This window comes from Coenobita brevimanus, chromosome 26 (assembly GCF_032717465.1).
Source record: "Coenobita brevimanus isolate Jiangsu-jjx chromosome 26, ASM3271746v2, whole genome shotgun sequence".
Lineage (NCBI taxonomy): Eukaryota > Metazoa > Arthropoda > Malacostraca > Decapoda > Coenobitidae > Coenobita > Coenobita brevimanus.
The window spans coordinates 33,549,932-33,571,533 of record NC_136979.1 but is presented as its reverse complement, the minus strand read 5'-3'; the positions used below and the strand labels follow the sequence as shown (position 1 = coordinate 33,571,533).

The 21,602-nt window shown below is 44.8% G+C and overlaps 1 non-coding gene across 1 annotated transcript; it reads right to left on the bottom strand.

The window, feature by feature from the left end:
• Positions 1 to 278: 278 nt before the first annotated feature.
• On the bottom strand, positions 279 to 351 carry TRNAK-CUU (transfer RNA lysine (anticodon CUU)). The gene has a single exon. It is a non-coding gene; the product is annotated as a tRNA-Lys (tRNA).
• Between the last annotated feature and the right edge of the window lie 21,251 nt (positions 352 to 21,602).

Here is a 21,602-nt window from a genome sequence, read left to right as displayed (position 1 = left end):
TTCCACATTCTTTGATTTTTTTGGTGATTCTTCCTTTCTCTCTACGCCGTCCCCTCCCCCTTTCTCTCTCTCTCTCTCTCTCTCTCTCTCACACACACACACACACACACACACACACACGAAGTCCATGTGGTTATAATTATCTGTACTGTATATAGTACCACCATGGGCTGCGATAAGCCGTTTTGCTTGTCACTCAGCATAGAGACCCCTGAAGTCAGCAGCACACCAGTAGGGTGGATGGTGAGCAGCTCCACCTGCCACGCAAATGTTGTGGACGCCCACCATGGGGCTCGAACCCACGACCCTGAGATTAAGAGTCTCATGCTCTATCGACTGAGCTAGCCGGGCGCTTGATATTCTCGCAATTTTTTTTATCTTCATGACTTGTTTATTGACGCCAATAAAAGCGATTATTTATTTCTGCATCCGGATCCGGACCTGCCTCAAAATGTGATCAAGTCATCCTTGACCCATTGCCCACGTATCCACCGAATTGCATCGAAGTCAGATAAAACTTTTTGAGATATGCACAGGTAGACACAGGCGAATGCATAGCCTCTTCCCAGCTTTGTTGTTGGAGGTAGAAAAAAAAAATCATTGTGAAGGAGCTAAATCAAATACAGTGAAGAGCGACAAATCATTTTGCGGAAGTCAGTGGCAATTATAAAGGCAATTTTTAGTGAGCTTTAAAGGCTCCCTAAAACTCTTTCATGGCGATTTATTTACATTGTGCACCTCAGTATCCTCAGGTATGGATTTCACAGCGTTTTCTGAACACAGTTTGCATAACAATAATGGAAGTAAATACTAATGTGAATTAAGCAATACACGTATGCTCTAGTAAACAAGAAAAGTGCTGGAAAGCCTTATAACCTCACAACAGTACTAATGTAAATATTTCAGCCAAAAAGGTCCTCTCTCAGGTGAATGGAATCGTATGGTTATATAGAGAAATAATCTAGAAAAGTAAACAATAGAACTGAAGAGGTTAGTAAAGCACGGGTTAATGAGAGAATGATTTTTTTTTTTTTCCCACGTGACAGAGACTTCGTACTTATACATTGTGTTCGCCTCGTTTGCGATATCGATGGAGCACTGTAGTGACCGAAAGGAGGATGGTAGATTGCAGAAGGGATATTTAAGCCTGAAGTCCACAGGGTTCACGTCCAAATGAGCCTGGGACAAGAAGGCGGAGATTGACCCCCTCAAATAAATAAAAAATAAATAAGTGGAAACATCCTAAGCAGGAGGACCCATCTTGTGTGCTTGTGCAGTGACGTCACCTAAACCCACTAGAATACCGCTCAGAATATCAGCGAGGTGAGTTGAAAAATTACACTACCTTTTTTTCCATCTGTCATGGAAATAATGAGTATTTATAATGTGGATAATTATGAAGTGAAAGTATCGTCAGGAAAAGCGTGTACAACATTTTTCATTATTTTTCTAAGTTCTCTAAATATGTTCCTTATTAGCGTAGGTGACTGACAGGCTGACTGATTGGCCGTGTTGAGTCTTCATCGTTTGTTGACATTTCACTCTGGGATACGGGCCTTTAAACTTAACCCCAACCGCCCGGTCTGTCTCTCGCCCCTTTACCAAAACCTACTTTATCCCCCCTAACTCCCTTCCCATTCCCTAGATCACCCTTAAATAATTCGACTATATTATTGTCTTTATTTGTGCGCAGTTGGAAGGGATGGAAAGTGGACGGAAGAGGATGGGAAAGGGATGTAAATATTGTTAGGCCGGTAACCCCTTCCCTAGAGAGTTGGAGTTGCCGGTTCTCGCCAGACTGTTACCTACGGCTGAGGCGGGTGTGTCTTTGCTTCTTGTTCTTTTCTTACGTCTCTCTCTCTCTCTCTATTAATTTTTTCTCTCCCCCAGTATTTGTTCTTTGACTTTCTTCGTTTTATTTGTGCACTACCACATCTCTCTCTCTCTCTCTCTCTCTCTCTCTCTCTCTCTCTCTCTTTTAATTTTTTCTCCCCCAGTATTTGTTCTTTGACTTCGTTTTATTTGTGTACTACCTCATCTCTCGCTCTCTCTCTCTCTCTCTCTCTCTCTCTCTCTCTCTCTCTCTCTCTCCTCGCCGCACCCTACTTCCTAAAAACTTTCCCCTTCCTTCCTCCCTCCTCTCCCCTCCCTCCCCACCATTCTTTTCTCTCTCCCTTCTCCCTCCACTCTTTTCTCCTACCCTTCTCCCGCGCCCTTTTTCTCTCCAGGTCTTATGTTCCTCCTCCTCGTCCTCCTCCTCCACCTCCTCCTCCTCCTCCTCCTCCTCCTCCTCCTCGATCACAGATAACCCTTAGTTAACGGTCACCACTCTTACTTTCGACCTGTGATGGGCTGTGGATCACTGAGGGTCCATGTTAGTCAAGTGACCACCATCGGGATTTTTTTAATGTACCAGGGGTCACTGCTTCAGGATGAAACTTGTGTACTTGTCCCACATGGGAGAGTTCCCTGTCTCAGTGGAGTGAACGGAGCTAGGGCCTGATTGACTGCTGCCTACCTTAAAAGCGCCAGGCGAGGCTGCCGCACCACCCCTAAACATCCACACTGTGCAGTCCCCTCGTGTCTACAGGACACCCCGTAAACTCAACATAGCGTCACGTCACGTCATTATACGTTTTTCGATTTACACAAAGCAAATGAGGTAATATACAGTAAGCACAGATTAGGATCTGCACAGATAACCCTGAGTTAACGGTCACTACTTTTACTTTCGACCTGTGATGGGATGTGGATCACTGAGGGTCCCTGTTAGTCAAGTGACCACCATCGGGATTTTTTAATGTACCAGGGGTCACTGCTTCAGGATGAAACTTGTGTACTTGTCCCACATGGGAGAGTTCCTTGTCTTAGTGGAGTGAACGGAGCTATTGCCTGATTGACTGCTGCCTACCTAAAAAGCGCCAGGAAAGGTTGCCGCACCACCCCTAAACATCCACTCTGTGCATTGCACATCCACACTGTGCACTGTGCAGTCCCCTTTTATCTAAGACACCCGTCCTATATACTTTTCAATCTCCCCAGTGCAAAGAAAGCAATATAAGCACAGATTAGGATCTGCACAGATAACCCTGAGTTAACGGTCACTACTCTTACTTTCGACCTGTGATGGGCTGTGGTTCACTGAGGGTCCCTGTTAGTCAAGTGACCACCATCGGGATTTTTTTAATGTACCAGGGGTCACTGCTTCAGGATGAAACTTGTGTACTTGTCCCACATGGGAGAGTTCCTTGTCTCAGTGGAGCAAACGGAGCTAGGGCCTGATTGACTGCTGCCTACCTTAAAAGCGCCAGGCAAGGCTGCTGCACCACCCCTAAACATCCACACTGTGCAGTGTGTAGCTTCCACGTTATGTCCACAGACTTCCCATTAACTCAATGTAACCGGTTTATAATGTCATTCCGTAACTATTATTTTATTTGTTTACTTTCTCTTTCAGGTTACTCTATCGGGTAGCTTATAGATAAAGTATTATAGAATGTGACTTTTCCTTTCCAGTGTTTCCTATAAAATTTCCATGTCAGTTTTTCCATGCTGCATGGTGGTTTTTCTCACTTTTTCCTGGAGGGTTTGGTGGTGGGGGGAGCCTTCTTGCTTTACTATCCTTATCCTTCAACATGTAGAGTTAGATCTTGTAGTCATAGTTTTCTCTAACAAGCAGCCTCGAAAGGACCGTAAGGTCTGTCGCTGTTTGCTTTCCTGTGTGTAATCCTGTGTGTAATCACCTACCTTCGGGATTTTTTTTTTTTAATGTACCAGGAGTCACTGCTTCAGGAGGTAACTTGTGTACTTGTTCCGCATGGGAAAGTGCCTTGTCTCAAGGGAGTGAACGGAGCTGGGGCCTGATTGACTGCTGCCTACCTTAAAAGTGCCAGGCAAGGCTGCCGCAGCACCCCTGAACATCCACACTGTGCATTTTCCACACTGTCTACAGAACGCCCCGTTTATTCAACATATCCGTACATAATGTCATGTCTTATTTATTTATGTTTGATTATTCATTTTACTTTATTACTTTCCCTTTCAGGTTATTCAGACTGGTAGCTTATAGTTAAAGTATCATAGAATGTAACTTTTCCTTTTCAGTCTTTCCTATGAAATTTCCGTGCCAGTTTTTCCATGCTGCATGGTGGTCCTTCTCACTTTCTCCTGCAGGTTTTAGCTAGAGGGTTTGGAGGCGGGGGAAGCCTTCATGCTTTACTATCCTTATCCTTCAGCATGTATAATTAGATCTCGTAGTCATAGTCTACTCTGTAACAAACAGCCTCGAAAGAACCATAAGGTCTGTTGCCGTTTGTTCTCCTCCTCCTCCTCTTCCTCCAGCCTTTTCTCTCTCATCACATTGTCCTCTTCTGCTTTCCTTTAGCCTATCCCTGTCTATTAGTTAATCCTTCCGCTCTTTCTTACCCTCTATTCTCCTTCCTGTTTTCCTTTTCAATTTTCTCATTTTCCACGTCTCCGTTTCTCCTTCACACTTCCTTTTTTCATTTCATTTTCTTCTTTATCTCCCATCCTCTCTTCAGCACTCTTCTTTCCTTCATTTTTCCTGTCCTATCTTACTTCTTTCGTTCCGGTCTCCTCTTTCATCTTATTCCACACTTTTTTTCCTTTCCTTCATTTCTGTGCATCTTTTTTTCCTTCCTTTATTCCATCCCTCCTTCATTTATGTCTCTCCTGTTTCATTCCTCCACTTCTTTCCCTCTTTTCTCTCTCTCTCTCTCTCTCTCTCACACTCCCTTCTTCCTTCCGCTCTTCTCATCTCTCATATGTCTCCCTTCTTCCTTCCCTCACCTCCAACTTTACCGCTTATCCTCTATCTTCTTCCTTCATTTCTCCTTTTTCTCTTCCTTCTCCCACATTATTCTTCGTCCTCCCTCCCTCCTTCCCTCTCCTTTATTTCCTTGATTGCACCTTTATTTTCTCGTTTATTCTTCCATCTCGCCCTTTATTGTCCCTTTCTCCTTCGAACCCCTTTCTCGTCCCTCCTTCCTCTCGTTGTCCTTTCTTCTTCCCCTTTCTCCATCCTTTATATTTTTCCTTCTCTCCCTTCTCCTTTTTTCATACGTTTTTTTCTTCTCTATCTCTTTCCTCCTTCCTTCCTCCGACATCCCACCATTTTCCTCCCTCTCTTCTCCCTTTCCTCCCACTCTCCTCCCTTTCCTCCCTCTCTCCTCCCTTTCCTCCCTCTCTCCTCCCCTTCCCTCCACCACCTTACCTTCACTCTTTACTGACCTCCTTCCCCTCTTTCCTCCTATGCCCTTCACTTTTTCCCTCCCTCCCTCAATCCCTTCACCCTTCCTCCTCCACTCTTCTCCATCTCTCCATTCACTTTGCTGTTCTTCTCTTCTTTTCTCTTCTCTTTTCTTCTAATTTCTCCCATGCCCATCACTTTTTCCCTCCTTCCCTCCGGCCCTTTTTTCTTCCCTCCTTCCCTCTGTCCCTCCCTCTCCCCCCTTCTATCCATCCCTTCCTTCCTCCCTCCCTTCCTTCCTCCCTCCCTTCCCTCCATTTGCTTCCTCCTTACCTTTTTTCTTCCAATACCCTTAACTTTTATCCCATCCATCCTCCCATCACTCCCTTCTCTATTCACTCCATCCCTTTCTTTCTCTTCTCTCTTCTCCTCCCTCCCTCCTCCAGAGCTTTTTATTCTCCCTTTTCTCCTTCCCTTTTCTTTCCGTCCCTCTCTCCTTATTCCCCCCCTTTCTCCATCCTTCTCTCCCCTTCCTTCATCCATGCTTCCCACCCCATCCCTCCTTCCTTTAACGTCCCTTCCTACATCCCTCGTTCTCTCTCTCTTCATCTCCCTCCCTCCATCAGTCCCCTCCTTCCCTTTTTCTCTCTCCCTCTCACCTTCCCTCCCTCCCTCCCCTCCTTTTCTCTTTCTCTTTCCTTCTCACCTTCCTTCCTCTTTCTTCCCTCCCTCCTCCCCCTCCCAGTGTCCACGCCCTCTTCCTTCATTATCTCACTTTTTCTTCCTCTCTCATTTTTGCTTTTCACTCATTTTTTTTTCTTTACGTTTCATCTCCCTTTCTCTTTCTCCATCCACTCATCCGTATGTCCGTTCATCGATCTTTCTCTCTCTCCTTTCTCTCTCTCTCTCTCTCTGTGGAATTTCGTTACCCCTTCGTATTTCCTCTCCTCTTCTTTTTTTTCTTCCTCTCCCCTTTCCTTTTTTTCTTTCCTTTCTCCTCCCTTTTTTCTTCCTTCTTTTCTCATTCTTCTTCCTTCTCATTTACTCTTATGCTTAGTCATGTACTTTTTTTTTCTCCCACTTTCCCTTCCTCCTCCTCCTCCTCTTCCTCCTCCTCCTCCTCCTCCTCCTTGTAGCAGCAGAGTAATTATGGTAGTCGTTTAATAATTTCTGTCAGTCATAATTTGCCACCTAACACCTCCCCTCCTTCCTTCCTTCCCTCCCTCCATCTCTCTTCCCTCTTCCTTCCTTCCTTTTTTCCCCGACTTTTTTTTCTCTTTTCTTCCCTCCCCCTTCCCCCTATCCTTTCTTCGTTCTTCCATTTTCTTTCCATTCACCTTCTTTCTGTCTGTCTGTCTTCCGTTTGTAGTTTCTTTTCTTTCTTTCTTTCTGTCTGTCTGTCTGTATGTATGTACGTATGTCCGTCTCTGTCTTTCCTCCTTCCTTCCTTCCCTTTTCGTTTTCTTCTCTGTTCTTTCGTTCCATCTTCGTTTTATTTCCATTTTTCCTTCTTTCCTTCATCCCTCTCCACTCTCCTTCCCTCTCTTCTTCCCTTTTTCCCTTCTTTTCCTCTCTTTCTTTACTCCATTTCCCTGCTTCTTTTCATTTTCATTTTTCCCTTCCCTCCTTCTTCCTTTCTTCTTGCCCTTCTTCTTTCCCGTTTCCCTACTTTTCCTCTTCCTTTTTCCCTTCCCTTCTGTCTTCTTTCTTCATTGTTTTTCCTTCCATTTCCTGTCTGTCTTCTTCCTTCTTTTCTTCTCGGTTTCTTAATTCCATCGTCTATCTTGTTTTATATTCTTCTTCTCCCTTCATTCCTCTCTCTCTCTCTCTCTCTCTCTCTCTCTCTCTCTCTCTCTCTCTCTCTCCTCTCCCCCTTTTATCTCTCTCTTTTTTAACGCCTTCCCTCATCCTCTTCCTCCTCACCTTCACCTTTTTGTCTCCTTTCCTCCCCCTCCCTCTCCTTCTCCCCCCCCTCCTTCCCTCCCTCCACACACTTTCCTCCCTCTCTCTTCCTCCTTCCTTTGCATAATTTTTCATTTTATTTCATCACCTTCTTCCCTCCCTCTATCACCCTTCCTTTTCGCCTTTGTCTTCTCTCCATCCTTCCCTTGACCCCTTTCCTTCCCATTTTTTTACTCTCTCTCTCTCTCTCTCTCTCTCTCTCTCTCTCTCTCTCTCTCTCTCTCTCTCTCTCTCTCTCTCTCTCTCTCTCTCTCTCCATCTTTCCCTTCCTTCCCCTCCTCCTCTTCCCAGTTTTCCCCTCCCTTCTTCCCCTTCCTTTGCATCTTCTTCCCTCCCTCCTTCCCTCTCCTCATTTTCCCTCCACTCCTTTTCCCTCCTTTCCCTCCCTTCCTTCCTCCCGACTTACCTCCCATTTTCTTTAATGTTTTTCTGTCCTATTACATTTTCTTTATTATCTTGTGCTATTTTTTTTTCTTTCACTGCTGCTTTCTGCTCTGCATATAAGGTTTGTGTGTTGCAGTTTTATTATTATTATTATTATTATTATTATTATTATTATTATTATATTGCTTATATTTATATATTATTGTTATCAGTATTATCATCATCATCGTCGTCGTCATCATTGTCAGCATTATTATATTTATCATTACTATTATTATTATTATTATTACTACTATACACACGACTCTGGATATTTACTGGATAGCCTGTTCATTGTGGCCAACAGTCCTACTACTTAACCACACACCTTCACACGTTGCTTCCCCCTGTTTTCCTGTATGGCTTGTGGTCCTCTGCCTTTACTTTTCAAACATATGCAATTAAAGAATAAGTTTTTTTTTTTTTTAAGTTCATTTGCCTATTAAGGACCGAAAATAATGTATGATTCTCTCTCTCTCTCTCTCTCTCTCTCTCTCTCTCTCTCTCTCTCTCTCTCTCTCTCTCCTTCCGCCTTGTTTCTCCGCAAATGCATTTCTTCTTCCTCCGCTTTTCTTTTTCCTTCTCTCTTTCTTTTCTCCCAAATTTTCTTTTCCGTCTCTTTTCTGTCTCTCTTTTTCTCTCTCTTTCTCCGTATGTTTTATTCTCTTCTTTCGTTGTCTTTGTTCATTCTCTCTCTCTTTCTCTCTCTCTCTCTCTCTCTCTCTCTCTCTCTCTCTCTCTCTCTCTCAAGTATCACTCAACACTCAACAATTACTCTCACCTCCCCCACCACCCCCTATCCCTTATCACCCCCCCCCCGTCCTTCACCCCATTCGTTATCACACGTCCGGGGTCTCGCTCCGTATCAGTGCGTCCGCGTCATCGTTCATTCGGTTCGCGTGGTGATAGGCGAGATAGGTCGAGTCTTATTGTTTTTGTTGTTATTGGATTGTTGTCTCGCATGTCTGTAGCACTTCGTCACTTTTTCCTTTTTGTTTTTCGTCCTCTATTCTCCTACCGAGAGCGTAGGGGCCCTGGGCTAGGCTTAGTTCTGATATTTTTTTAACCCCAGACATCTCTTCAGTGTAAACCCTCATGGGCCACTTCCGACTGAAGCCCCGCAATCCACTTGACCACCAGGCACCCCACGCTGTTCATATCCCTCATTACCTCCATCTCAGAGATACATAAATGACCTAATGACATAAAGGGAGTTGTCATTCTGCATATTTGTTGACCATCATGACCCACTGTAGATTGGTCGGGTTTGGGGGATGCAAGAAGAAACCCTGCAATTTTATACCTCACATCCTTTACACCTGCACTGCCCAGGTGTTTTCGAGGCCCACCTGTAATTAACCGACTCGACCTACCTGTAATTAACCTACCCAGTGCCATAGTACGATTTGTCTTTCTACAGGTAATATTTCTGTCACACGTTAGTAATGGTGATTTTACTGATGTTATTATTGATGTCACGTTACTTTTGTTACTATTGTTACTATTGCTGTCACAGTCACAGGGCGCTGCTACTGACACTGCTATTACTATCACCCTGACTATCATTACCCGATACAAAGACAACAATGGGCTAATACAGGGTTGTGCTGCAGTCCGCTTTAATACCAGGTTACAAAGTGGTGGCAGAGAGAGGGGAACAGGAAGTGCAGAGGGTGAAGTGGGGAGTGATTGAGGGATTAGGGAATGGGCAAATGTAGGTGGGATATGAAGAGGTTGGGAAGATGTAGGGGATTGACTGAGAGAGTAGGGAGTGTGGAGATGAGGGGGGTGGAAAGGCTAATGGAATGGGGAGTGTAGGAGTGAAGTGGTTGCGGGGAATGGGGAATTGGAGAGGAATTTGGGAGTAGGGTGAGTTGGGATGCGGGGAGGATGTCATGGAGTGAGGATTGATATGGCTGGGGAGTGTGGAATTGATTGAGGGATGGAGTGGGATGCATTGGAAGTGTGGGAGGGCTGGGAAATCAAGATAATGAGGAGTGTGGGTTGAGGGTGGTTTGTGAGGGAGTGAGAAGTGGGATGACTATGTGAGGGAGTGGGGTGATTATTAGGGATGCAGGGAGTGGGAGGGCTGTATAAGGGAGTAGGGTGGCTTGTGAATGGTAAGCAGCGAGGGATTACAGTATGGTGAAGTTCAAAGGGACAAGCGAAGTGGGATTACTGGGGGAGTGAGGAGGGCGTGAGGAATTTGAGGATGGAGAGGGAGGACTGACTGGGAATTTGGTGGAGGGAATAGAGTGGCTTGGGGAGTGAGAAGTGAGGGATTTGAGATATATCAGACAAGAGGGGAGAGGGGTAGATGATAGAGGGATTTATTTTTATCTAGAAACACTGAGAAGTTCGTGGAAAAGATAATGTTGTTGTTTTACCAGTTTTATTTATTTATTTATTTATTTTTCGCCACTTTAGACGATTTTCCTCAGCCAAGGGAGAACCACCTCGCTGACCCTTTCACCACGATGACGATTTTTATCATTATATTTCGGCAACTTTAAGACGATTTTGTGATTTTGCTTCAGTTTACGATCTCCCACAACCGTTTCACTGCAAAGACGATTTCTCCACTATTCTGGCCACCCTCAGACGGTTTTCTTCAGCCGAGACCATCCCTGTGCAGCTTCCTAAAGGGCATACCTCCCGATAATCACGTGCAGCCTTCAGATTCCAGTTATTCGCCGGTCCAAAGGCTAAAAATGAAGGGAAAAAATGTGTGTAAAAAGCGAGTGTGGTGTGACTTATTTGGCGGCTGGCGTGTTTGTGGTAAAGGTAACTGTGGTAACTGTGGTGGATGTTAAATGTGGATTGGCTCTAATTATTGTTGCCTTCTCTTTCTCCCTCACCACTACCACCACCCCACCCCCTCCTCCTCCTCCTCCTCCTCCTCCTGTCCCCCCAAATTCCTCCCCCACCTCCTCCTTCTCCCCTTCCCCACTCGTAGTCCCCCCTCCCACTCGTGTCCCCTGCCCATCACCCCTCCCTTCTATCCTCCTCTACCCTTTGCCCCCCATCCTCTTGTTCTCTCACCCCCTCCCTTCCCTAACCCCTCCTTTCCCCTCTTTCCCTTCCGTACATCCTCTTCCTATTCTGCGTCCCCTCCCTTCCCCTCCCCCGCATCCCCTCCTTCTCCTCATCCCATCTTCTACCCCTCCCTCGAGTCCTCATCCTCTCCTCAACCCTCCGTCCCCTCCCCATGTCCCCTCCCTCCTAATTCGCCCCCTCCCTTCCCCTCTCCCTTTCCCTTCCGTTATCTCTCCCCCCACATCCCTCTTTCCTTCCCCTCGCCTTTCCCCCTTTTATCTTCTCCCCCCCTCCCTCCTCTGACTCCCCTCCCCCTTTTCCTTTCTATCCTCCCCACCTCCCTCTTATCTTTTCCTTCGCCCCCCCTCCCCCTCACGACCCCCTCAGCCGTTTCAGAACGATGACTTGATTTTTACTATTTCGCAATCTCCATCCTCGTATTGAAGGGGTTAAAAGCTGCCTCCCTTAGATTTTGTGTTTGTGTGTTGCCCGACTCTACATCCTGTGAGTGGTGGTCATTATGCTTAGGGACTTTTCGATGTTGTTAATTATTATAATTAGTATTAGTATTAGTTTTAGTATTAGTATTATTATCATCATCACTACTACTAGTACTGCTGCTACTGCTACTACTACTACTACTACTACTATATTATTATTATTATATTTTAAATGAGCGTTCTTTAACCCCCTTCACTACGAAAGACCTATTCTAGAGGTTAAATTAATGGATATTGAGGGGCGTATATGGTGTGTGTGTGTGTGAGAGAGAGAGAGAAATCCCCCGCCCTCTCAAGCACCCTTTCCCCCACAACACCATCACACATAGAACTGGAGTGCGCCTGCCTACGTCCGGTACTGATAGCCAGGCATGTGGTATCCGGTATGCTGGTATCCTGGTATTGTCCCCTTTCGGTATTCTGGTATTTTGGTAATCGAGTGTGTGGTATGCATCTCTCCATTCCTCTGTGGTATTCTGGTGTGGGTATTTTAGTATTTAGTATAGTGGTATTTCAGAGTATTATTTCCAATGGTGTGCTGGTATTGGCTATGGAGTGGTGTGTCCTGGTATGGTAACTCGTATGTGGTATTCTGGTATTCCGGTATTCTGGTATTAAATGATGAAAAAGACTTAGTTAATTGTAGAGGGGTGTGGGTGTGCTTGGGGAGAAGACGATTTTTTTATTTTTTATTTTTATTTTATTTTATTTATTTTTTTTGGTGGATGAGGCCAAGGACGATGATTGCCAGTCATGGGTAGCACCTGAGAGAGAGAGAGAGAGAGAGAGAAACAGACAGACAGAGAAATCATTATCCATCAGTTCAGTTTTTTCCCTATCTGTCTATCTCTCTATCTTTTTATCTGTCTCTCCATCCATCTGTCTATCCGTCGATCCATCTGTGTATGTGACTGCCTTTCTGTCTGTCTGTTTGTATATCTTTCTGTCTGACTATCTATTTGTCTGTCTATCTGTATTTATGTTTGTCTTTCCATCTATCTGTCTATCCATCTATCTATCTATCCATATTTGTCTATCTGTCTGTCTGTCTATCTTTCTGTCTACCTATCTCTCTATCTATCTATCTGTCTATCTGTATCTATCATCCCAATCCCCGAGTTCACCCAAGGCAGCCCAGACCAAAGCACCTCCAATCTTTCCCTCTTATCTCCCCCCATCGCCATCCTACGCCCCCCTCCCTCATGCACCCCGTCACCCCATCCTTCCACTCCCTTCCATGGCAGTGTTTACGGTGATGAAGAAATCCTAGTTCAGCCGTATCAAGGTCTCTCTCTCTCTCTCTCTCTCTCTCTCTCTCTCTCTCTCTCTCTCACACACACACACACACACACACACACACACACACACACACACAAATATTATGTACTATACTCTCTCTCTCTCTCTCTCTCTCTCAAGAGTTAAGGTCATGAAAATATATTTTTTTTGTTTCATATCAGTAGTAAAGAAATCGATGTTTTTAAGCTTCCTCCTCCTCCTCCTCCTGCTCCTCCTGCTCAGGAAAAGAGACGGAAGAGAAGAGGAAGAAGGAATTTGAGGAAAGTGAAAGAAGAGGGAAGGAAGGGAAGAGGGGGAGGAAAAAAACAGAATAGAGGAAGAAGAGGTGTTTGTGAGGGTGAGGAAGGGAAGGGGAGAAGGTGGTGGTGGGGAGGGGAGGAGATGGTGTAGGTGGAATTGGGGAGGGGAGAGGGGGAGAGAGGAAGATGAGGGAGAGAAAGAAAAGAGGATAGATGAAGAGGAAATTTGGAGGAGAGAAGATAGTAACGGAAAGAAGAGTTGGTGGAGAGGGAGAGATGATAGTGGAGGTGGGATGGGGGAGGGAGTGGGGGTGGGGGAGGGAGAGGGGGTGGGAGATGGGGGTGACCTTCAAGTTTAATAAATGTCACCAGATATTTCAGAACAGAGAGAGAGAGATAGAGAGAGAGAGAAAGAGAAAGAGAGAAGAAGAAGGGAAGAACTGAGGAGGGAAGGGAAGAAAAGAGGAGTAAAGGAGGAAGGAGAGAAGGATAGAGGAGGAAGAAAGAATGGGGAGGAGGAAGGAAGTGGAGGAAATATAAAAAGGGAGAGAAGGGTGGAGGAGAAGATGGATGTGAGAGGAAGGTGGAGGGAGGGAGGGAGAGGGGAGGGGGAGACAGGAGATTGTGTCAAGGATCTACATGGGAGAGAAGAAAGGATAGGGGGAGGGGGAGAAGGGAGAGGACAGGGAAGGGAGGGAGAAAAAGGGAGGGGGAGAGGAAAGAGAAAAGGGGAAGTAGGACTTGGAGGAGGAGGGGAGGAGAATTGAGAGAGGAAAAAAAAGAGGGGAGGGGGAGAAAGGAATTAAGGGAGAGAAAGGTTTGATTTGAGGAGGGAGGGGGGGGGAGAATGAAGGGAGGGGGGAAGAGAAGAGGGAGAGAGAGGAAGAAGAAAACACACCGCGAGAGGGGGGGGGGAGATAATTGGAGGTGACGAAAGATGGAGAGAAAAGATAGTGGTGAAGAAAGGGGGATTGAGAGAAGAGTGGGGGAGAGGTGGAGATAAACTGATGGTGAAGGAGGGAGGAGGGGGGAGAGGGATAGGGAGGGGTTGGGTAATGGAGAGGAAGTGAGGTAGGGGAGAGAGAGCTTGAAGGTGAGAGAGGGGGGTGGGTGAAGAGAGGGGGAGAGATAAAAGAATGGAGGGAAGGGAGGGGGAGATAAGGATGAAGGGAATGAAGGAGAAATCATATTTTTGTCGAACCTGGGAAGAGACGAAGGTTGAGAGAGAGAGAGACAGACAGACAGACAGTAGAGGATAGCAATACAGAAGGCTCTCCCTCACCCTCTGGCAATGAGTCATACAGGAAAATAAGGAGAAGCAACAGGCTGGAACGGTAGAGTGTAGTACTAATAATAAGTCTCTAATTACAAGTTATAAAACCAACACTGCAAATTATACCTGCTCTCTCTCTCTCAGTCTTTACTTCTGTCTATCTATCTATATCTATCTATCAGCATTTTACTTACCTACTCTCTTCATATTTACTACGTCCAATTACCTTACACTTATAAAAAATCATTTGTCGTTCCCATCCACCTTTCCTTAGTGTTGTCTAAGATGTTTTATAAATGATGTCCCGATTTTTTTTTTTTTTTCATGTTCAGACTTTTATATGCATTTCTGTTTATACCAAGTGTAAAATTACATACGCATTTTATTATTATTATTATTATTTATTTTTTTTTTTCAGTTTTGTGAGTGAAGCTTAGATTATGAAGAGACCCGGCCCCAACACAGACCCTTGAGGCACTCCAGGGTTATGAGAAGGTGGGTAAGTGTGTGTGTGTGTGTGTAATATCGATGTGAGTAATTCGATGTGAAGATTATGTGTGTGTGTGTGTGTGTGTGTGTGTGTGTGTGTGTGTGTGTGTGTGTGTTATGAGCTCATTAACGTAAATGTGTGATAATGTTTGCATGAAGGCCAGTCTCTCTTTGTATGTTTGTAGTCATTTTTCCTGTACGGTATTTTCCTTCTTCCTTTCCTCGATGTTTTCCTCATAGTTTCGTGGTTTCTTCTTCCTTCCTACATTCTGTCATTCTTTCATTTTCATTTTTTCATTTTTTTTTTTTTTTTGCCATTCTTTTTTATCTCCCTTTTCATCCTTCGTTCCTTCCTTCCTTTCTTCCTTCTGTTCATTTACTTGTGCATTTTGTCCATCCTTCCTTCCTTCCATCCATCCATCCATCCATCCTTCCTTCCTTCCTTCCTTCCTTCCTTCCTTCCATCCATCCGTCCTTCCATCCTTCCTTCAATTCTTCCTTCTCCCTTTGTTTCTTCCTTCTGTCCATCCATCTCCCTAGTTAACTATTCCATTTTTCCTTCCTCTTTCATTCATATTTCCATCCATCTTTCCGTCCTTCCTCTTTCATTCATTCATGTATTTATTCTTCTCCCGTGTTTTTCGACCTAATTTGCCTAACAGCCTTTTCTTCCTCTATTATATTTTTATTTTTAATGTAGGAGAAACTATTTGGATTGGAGGGGTTACATAGAGCCTTCAGCCGTAGAGGTCCTTCCGGAGTTAAGCAAAATTAAGTATTGGTGGACAGAGTGAAATTGTCATCGGCGAGAAGGGGTAAACCGGCGCTCCTCTTACCTGCTGAAGGGGTGGTGTGAGCGGTCTGTTTGTTTGTGTTTGTGTGGTGTTTTTGTCTTGCTTTTTTCTTAGTGGTATTTTGCGTCTTGGTACTGGTGTTTCTTTGTGGGTTTTCATTTTTAGTTTTTTTCTGGTTTTGTTTTTACTTTCCGTCATAATTTCATCTTTTTATATTTCCTCCTCCTCCTCCTCCTCTTCCTCCTCCTCCATTTATTTAGTATTCCTTCATACTGGTGTTTTCTGTCCTCTCCTCGGCTCCTGATCTAACTCTCTCTCTCTCTCTCTCTCTCTCTCTCTCTCTCTCTCTCTCTCTCTCTCTCTCACACACACACACACACACACATTTTACTCTTTCTTTTTTATCTAATGTACTTTCTTCTCTTATTCTCCCGTCTCTGCATTTCTCTTCTAGTTTCTTGTCCATTTACTCTTTCTCTTACTTTACCCACCTCTCTCCCATCTCCTTCTCTTTAATCTCTTCTTCCTTCTCCCATCTTTACTCTCTTCCTTTTCCATATTTTCTCCTCTTTTTCCACCCCACTTTTCTCTCCCTTTCATCTTTCACATAACTCCCCTTGCATTTTCTCTCTCTCTCTCTCTCTCTCTCTCTCTCCATGCTCTTACTCCTTAAGTGCCTGTCTTTTTTCTCTTCCTGCCTCTTGCTTTTTACACTTTCACTCACTCATGTCCTCTTTACCCTTGCTTTGTTCGTCCTTAGTCTCCAAATAGTCCTCTCTCTCTCTCTCTCTCTCTCTCTCTCTCTCTCTCTCTCTCTCTCTCCATTTTCCCTAACTCCCCTACCCTTCCGGTATATGTGTATTGCGTGTTTCCCAGTTGTAATAATAGGTAACCCTCTCTCTCTCTCTCTCTCTCTCTCTCTCTCTCTCTCTCTCTCGTCACCCTGCCTAGATAAAATTGGAGGTGATAGACAGGGGGAAGTACAAATTGAGGAGGACGGTTCCAGAGTTGACCTGTAGCGTACATGAAAGGCTTAGACGCTGGGTGAACTCAAACATTAGAGAGTTGGACAGGAAAAGGGTGAGACAGCGTTTGTAGACGGGTGCTAGTCGCCCGCCGAAATGGGACTGGGATTCAGGCGACCTATAGAACAGTGGCCATTGAAACACGGATAGAAGAGGGATAGAGATGCAACACTGCGGCAAAGAGAGAGAGAGGTTGAAGGGAGTCAGTAGGAGAAAGGGAGTTGATGAGACGAAAAGCCTTTGACTCCCTGATGTTTACTGTTAATGGTGAGCCTCCCCAACACACACCTGACAGCAGTACTCCACGAATAAGGCACCTGCACAAAGTCAACACCTGTGCAAGGGGAAAGGAATATTGGAGTCGGTTTAGCACACCCTGTCACCGGGAATCGAATCTTGCAATGGTCTGATGTTTCCTTGATAAATCCAAAGAGATAATTGAAGGACTGAGTCGTGTATTGGTCGCCATTAAGGGATAGTCTTGTGGAAGAATTTTGACGGAGTGAAAGGTGGAGGAAATGAGTTTATGTTGGATTAAGAACAGCATAGCATCATTACCTCACAAAAAATAGACATGTAAAGAGAGAGAGAGAGGACTGGGTTACATATGCAGCTTGGCCATATTGTTGCACGGAATTACACTGTTACAGAACCACCTCTCACAATGCAGTGTTACCGGTACATAGAATTACATTAGTACATTTTTTATGCAAGGAAGAAGGAACCTAAGGCCATATCGTCCCATAATCCCACTGCTTTTTAATGCTACTGTCAGTTTGTTACATATTACATATCTTCGAAAGAGTACATTATTACATTGGATTACTTTGTTACATGTACACTAGGCTTACACAACACTACTTAGGTGTTATATAATTGAGGTTACATAATTACATTTACGTAAACGCGTAATGAGAGAGAGAGAGAGAGAGAGAGAGAGAGAGAGAGAGAGAGAGAGAGAGAGAGAGAGAGAGAGAGAAGGATAAAATCAGGGACACGTGTGGAGAGAGAGAGAGAGAGGGGGGGGGGACGAATAGGAACAGAATATGAAAGATGAGAGTAGAGGACACCAGTCAAGGGTAAGGGTGCTCTCTCTCTCTCTCTCTCTCTCTAGTGTGTGTGTATGTGTGTGTGTTTGATGCTGTGTAGATGAAGAGAGAGAGAGAGACATGCGCATGCACCTGTGACGTCACATTCTCTCCCTGTCTCTCTTCCTTCCCTCTCTTTTCTCACAATCCTGTTCGCTTCCCAACTAAGCAGTAAGAAAAATACACGTTAACTAAAGAAAAATAACTCAAAATATTCGTCTGTATCCATATATTTACAAGATTTTTTTCAAAGAGAGGAGGTGAACGAAAAATTTTGACGAGCGTTCGAATCCCAGAGAAAATTTCCGTTGTCCTTGACCACGTTCATGAGAGTTAAATTTCAGGCCGATTTTTTTTTTTATTATTTTTATTTCGTCTGTTTTTTATTATCGTTTTTTTTATGTATAGTTTTTTATTGATTTATTTTGATTGTTTTTATTTGACGGGTTATGAAGGGGTAAATGAGAAGTGGAGTGAGTGAATAGAGAGGAAAAAGAGCATTCACTACGTAAAGAGAGAGAGAGAGAGAGAGAGAGAGAGAGAGAGAGAGAGAGAGAGAACTGGGCTCAAGGAAGTGGAAACGGGGATGCGTGCGGAGAGAGAGAGAGAGAGAGAGAGAATGGGAACACAATATTGCGAAAGGCACGTGTGTGTGTGTGTGTGTGTGTGTGTGTGTGTGTGTGTGTGTGTGTGTGGCGAGAGCAGTGCATGGCAGTTGGGTGACTTGCATTGTATTGATGGCATGGTAGTAATGGAGTTTTTTTTTTTTAAGGTAGCGTGCATCATGGTTGGATAATGGTATGGGATTAATGGTAGTATGGTAGGTGGCATTAGAAGAGGTGTGGGGATGTGGTAGTGATGGAAATGGTTATGGTCGGTATGGTAACAGTGGGTATGGAAATTATATAATGGTGGGTCTGTGTGGTATGGTAATGGTATGGTAATGGTAGGTACGTAAGTGGTATGGTAGTGGTATGATAATGGTGGCTATGGTAGTGGTTGTATGGTAGGCTAGTTGGTGGTATGGTGTTGTGACCTTGGTGATAATTGGAGAGAGAGAGAGAGAGAGAGAGAGAGAGAGAGAGAGAGAGAGAGCTTGTTTGTATGAATGTGTTTATGAGAGAGAGAGGGAGAGAGAGAGAGAGAATGTATGAGCAGTAACATGTATGCATAGCATACATGTTACTGCTCATTGTCAACAATACAGAATTCGTGTCATAGTAGTGTATGGTATGGTAGTGTTATGGCAGTGACAGCTGTATGGTAGTGTAGGTAGAGTTGGTATGGTAGTGCAATGGCAATGTAATGGTAGGGACGGTTGTATGGTAGTGTTATGGTACAGACGGCTATATGGTAGTGTATTGTCGTTGTCTCAAGGTATGGTAGAGTGAGTATGGTAGTGATTGGTAGACAGGTGGCATGGTAGTGTTCAATGGTAGAGATTTTATGGAAGAAATGTGATAGAAACAGGTGTGGTATGGTAGTGTACTTAGGTGATATAGGGGTATGGTAGTGAAGTAGGTGGTATGGTAGTGTGTCATGGTAGTGGTGGCTATGGTGGAATGGCAGGAGGGATGCAGTTTCATGGGAGTAGCGCCATTGTTAAGTTAAATGGCTGTTGGGGCTTCATTTACTTCCATAGGTGTGTGTGTGTGTGTGTTTGAGAGAGAGAGAGAGATCGTATGACAATTGTAATAACTTTGTATGTGGGGGGTTCCCTTATACACGCCTCTCTCTCTCTCTCTCTCTCTCTCTCTCTCTCTCTCTCTCTCATTTCCTGTGTAAAAATGAGCCAGTTTTTCACACTATGCACGAGAGTAAGTGCGTGAGATTAACTGCATTGATAATCAACTGTGAGTGAAGGAATGCCAGCTTACAGAGAGAGAGAGAGTTTATAAGCTAATTAAACATCTTTTTTTTTTTAATTCTCTCCAGACGATTTTATTCAGTTCAGGAGGGATTTATGGAACGGGTTATTTATACATAGTCTTCATTAACCCCTTCACTACTGGGATCTTCTTAGTTAAATAAAATCGTCCTGATAATGGGAAGAATTAATGACGTTATCACCTTCCCTCCCCTTCGTGTTCCCTTCCCCTCCCCTTCCCTTCCTTTCCCTTCCCATCCCTTCCCCCTCTCCTTCCCTTCCCTTCCCTCCCCTCCCCTCCCCTCCCCTCCCCTCCCTTCATGCATCATCCCCTTTTTCCTCTGTCCTTCATCCTTCCTCCCCCTCCCTTCTAACCCCCTCCCCTCCCCTCCCCTCCCCTCCCCTCTTCTTCATCCACCCTCACTATCCCCTCCCCTTTTCCCTCTTTCCCCTCCCCTGATCGCCCCTCCCATTTCCCTCCTTCCCCTTCCCTTCTCTTCCCCATCTTTTCCCCCTCCTCTCCCCTCCCCTTCCCTTCATCCATTCTCCGTTTCCCCTCCTTCCTTTCCCCTCTATTCATCCACCCTTCCCTCCCCTCCCCTCCATTCATCCACCCTTCCCTCCCCTCCCCACCATTCATCCACCCTTCCTCCCCTTCCCTCCATTCATCCACCCTTACCCCCCTCCCCTCCATTCATCCCCCCCTCCCCTCCATTCATCCCCCCCTCCCTCCCCCCCTTAAATCATGGAGCCACCCCCCCCCTTGATAATAACTCAATTTGTATATCACCGAATGATTTACGTCAGCTGAGAGAAACCCAAGCACTCAGGGGGTTAAGCACCGTCTTTGCCAACCCCCTCGCTGCCCTGGACTGGCTTAGATATTCACTCAAGACGATTTTGTTCAGCTGAGAGAAATACTAAGAATCTGAGGGGAATAAATTAGTAGGTGAAGGAGACCAATAATCCGCTTAAATCACCTGGCCATGTAAATCCCCCCTCCTCCCCACAACCCTCCCTGGCAGTGACTCAGACGATTTTATTCAGCTGAGAGAAAACCCGAACAGTGAAATCCCCAACTCCCTTAACCCTTCCTCTCCTAACCATTTCAATGCCATTACAAACTCCATACGATTTTCCTCAGCCTAGAGAAATCCAGACAGGCAAGAAGGTTAAAGTGTGGGGAAAGGAAAAATAAAAATAAATCTTCTTCCCCTCCATAGTCGGGTTGTAATTCCCTGAAGCTGACTTCAGACGATTTTGTTAGGGCTGAGAGAAATCCTGAGAGGCTAAATGCGGCTGGTTGGATATAAATAGAGAAAAAAGAAAGTTGTCCCTCTCTCTCTCTCTCTCTCTAAATCACTGGGCCGTTTAACCCCTTCTCAACCCCTTCCTCCTCCTCAACCCACCTCCTCAACTCCCCTCCTCCTCAATCCCCTCAGGTAGTAACTCAGTCCCCGCAACAAACTACTGGCCGGCGGGAGGGGGGGGGTATAATTTATCGACACCTGCCCTGTATGTGATTTATGGGGATTTGCTGCTTGATCTTTTTTATGATTGGCTGATTTTTTCGTCTTTTTTCTGTTCTTTTTTCCATTCTCTTTCCTTACCTCTTCTTTCTTATTTTGTCTCTTTTCTGTTCTGTTCCTTCGCTTCTACTTCTCTTTTCACTTCTCTTCTCTTCCTTTTCTTTTTTAATGCAAGGAAGAAGGAACAAGAGGCCAGAAGCCCTCAAGATTGTGCCCTCTAAGAAAAAACAAAAACATGATACTAGAGCCAAATTCAAGATCTGTTCATTTCGAGATGCCTGGACACACTGCGTTTGAAAGAATAGTCATAGGCAGTAAGAAATACAGGCAGAGGTAGACAGTTCCTGAGTTGACCTGTTGCATACATGAAGGACTGGGAGTATCGGTTAAGTCGTGCAAAGGAGACTTGGACAGAATAGTGATGAGACTTTGCTGCTAGACGGGTGCTACACACCTGCCTCCTCCTCTCTTTAATCTCTTCAGCTCTTCTCTTCTGTTTTCTCATCTCTTCTCCACTCCTTTCCTCATCTCTCCTCTCCACTCCTTCTCTTTTCTCTTCTCTTCTTATCTCATCTCTTCTTTTCTCTTTCCTTTCCCTCCCCTCCCCTCCCCACTCCCCTCCATTATCTCCCATCCTCTCCTCCTCTCTTCTTTTCATTAAAAGGTCACTTAAAGAATAGGATGTTTGGTAGAGAGGACATCCCCTAATGATGCTGATGAGGATAATAATAGTTAAGCTGTATGACCTCACAATTCACTAGCAATTAACCCCCTCATTCCGGCGACTTTTTTTTATTTATTTATCCAGACGATTTTATTCAGCTTTTGATAAACCCCTTAGCAGTGAAAAGGTTACCGGAGGCTTAATC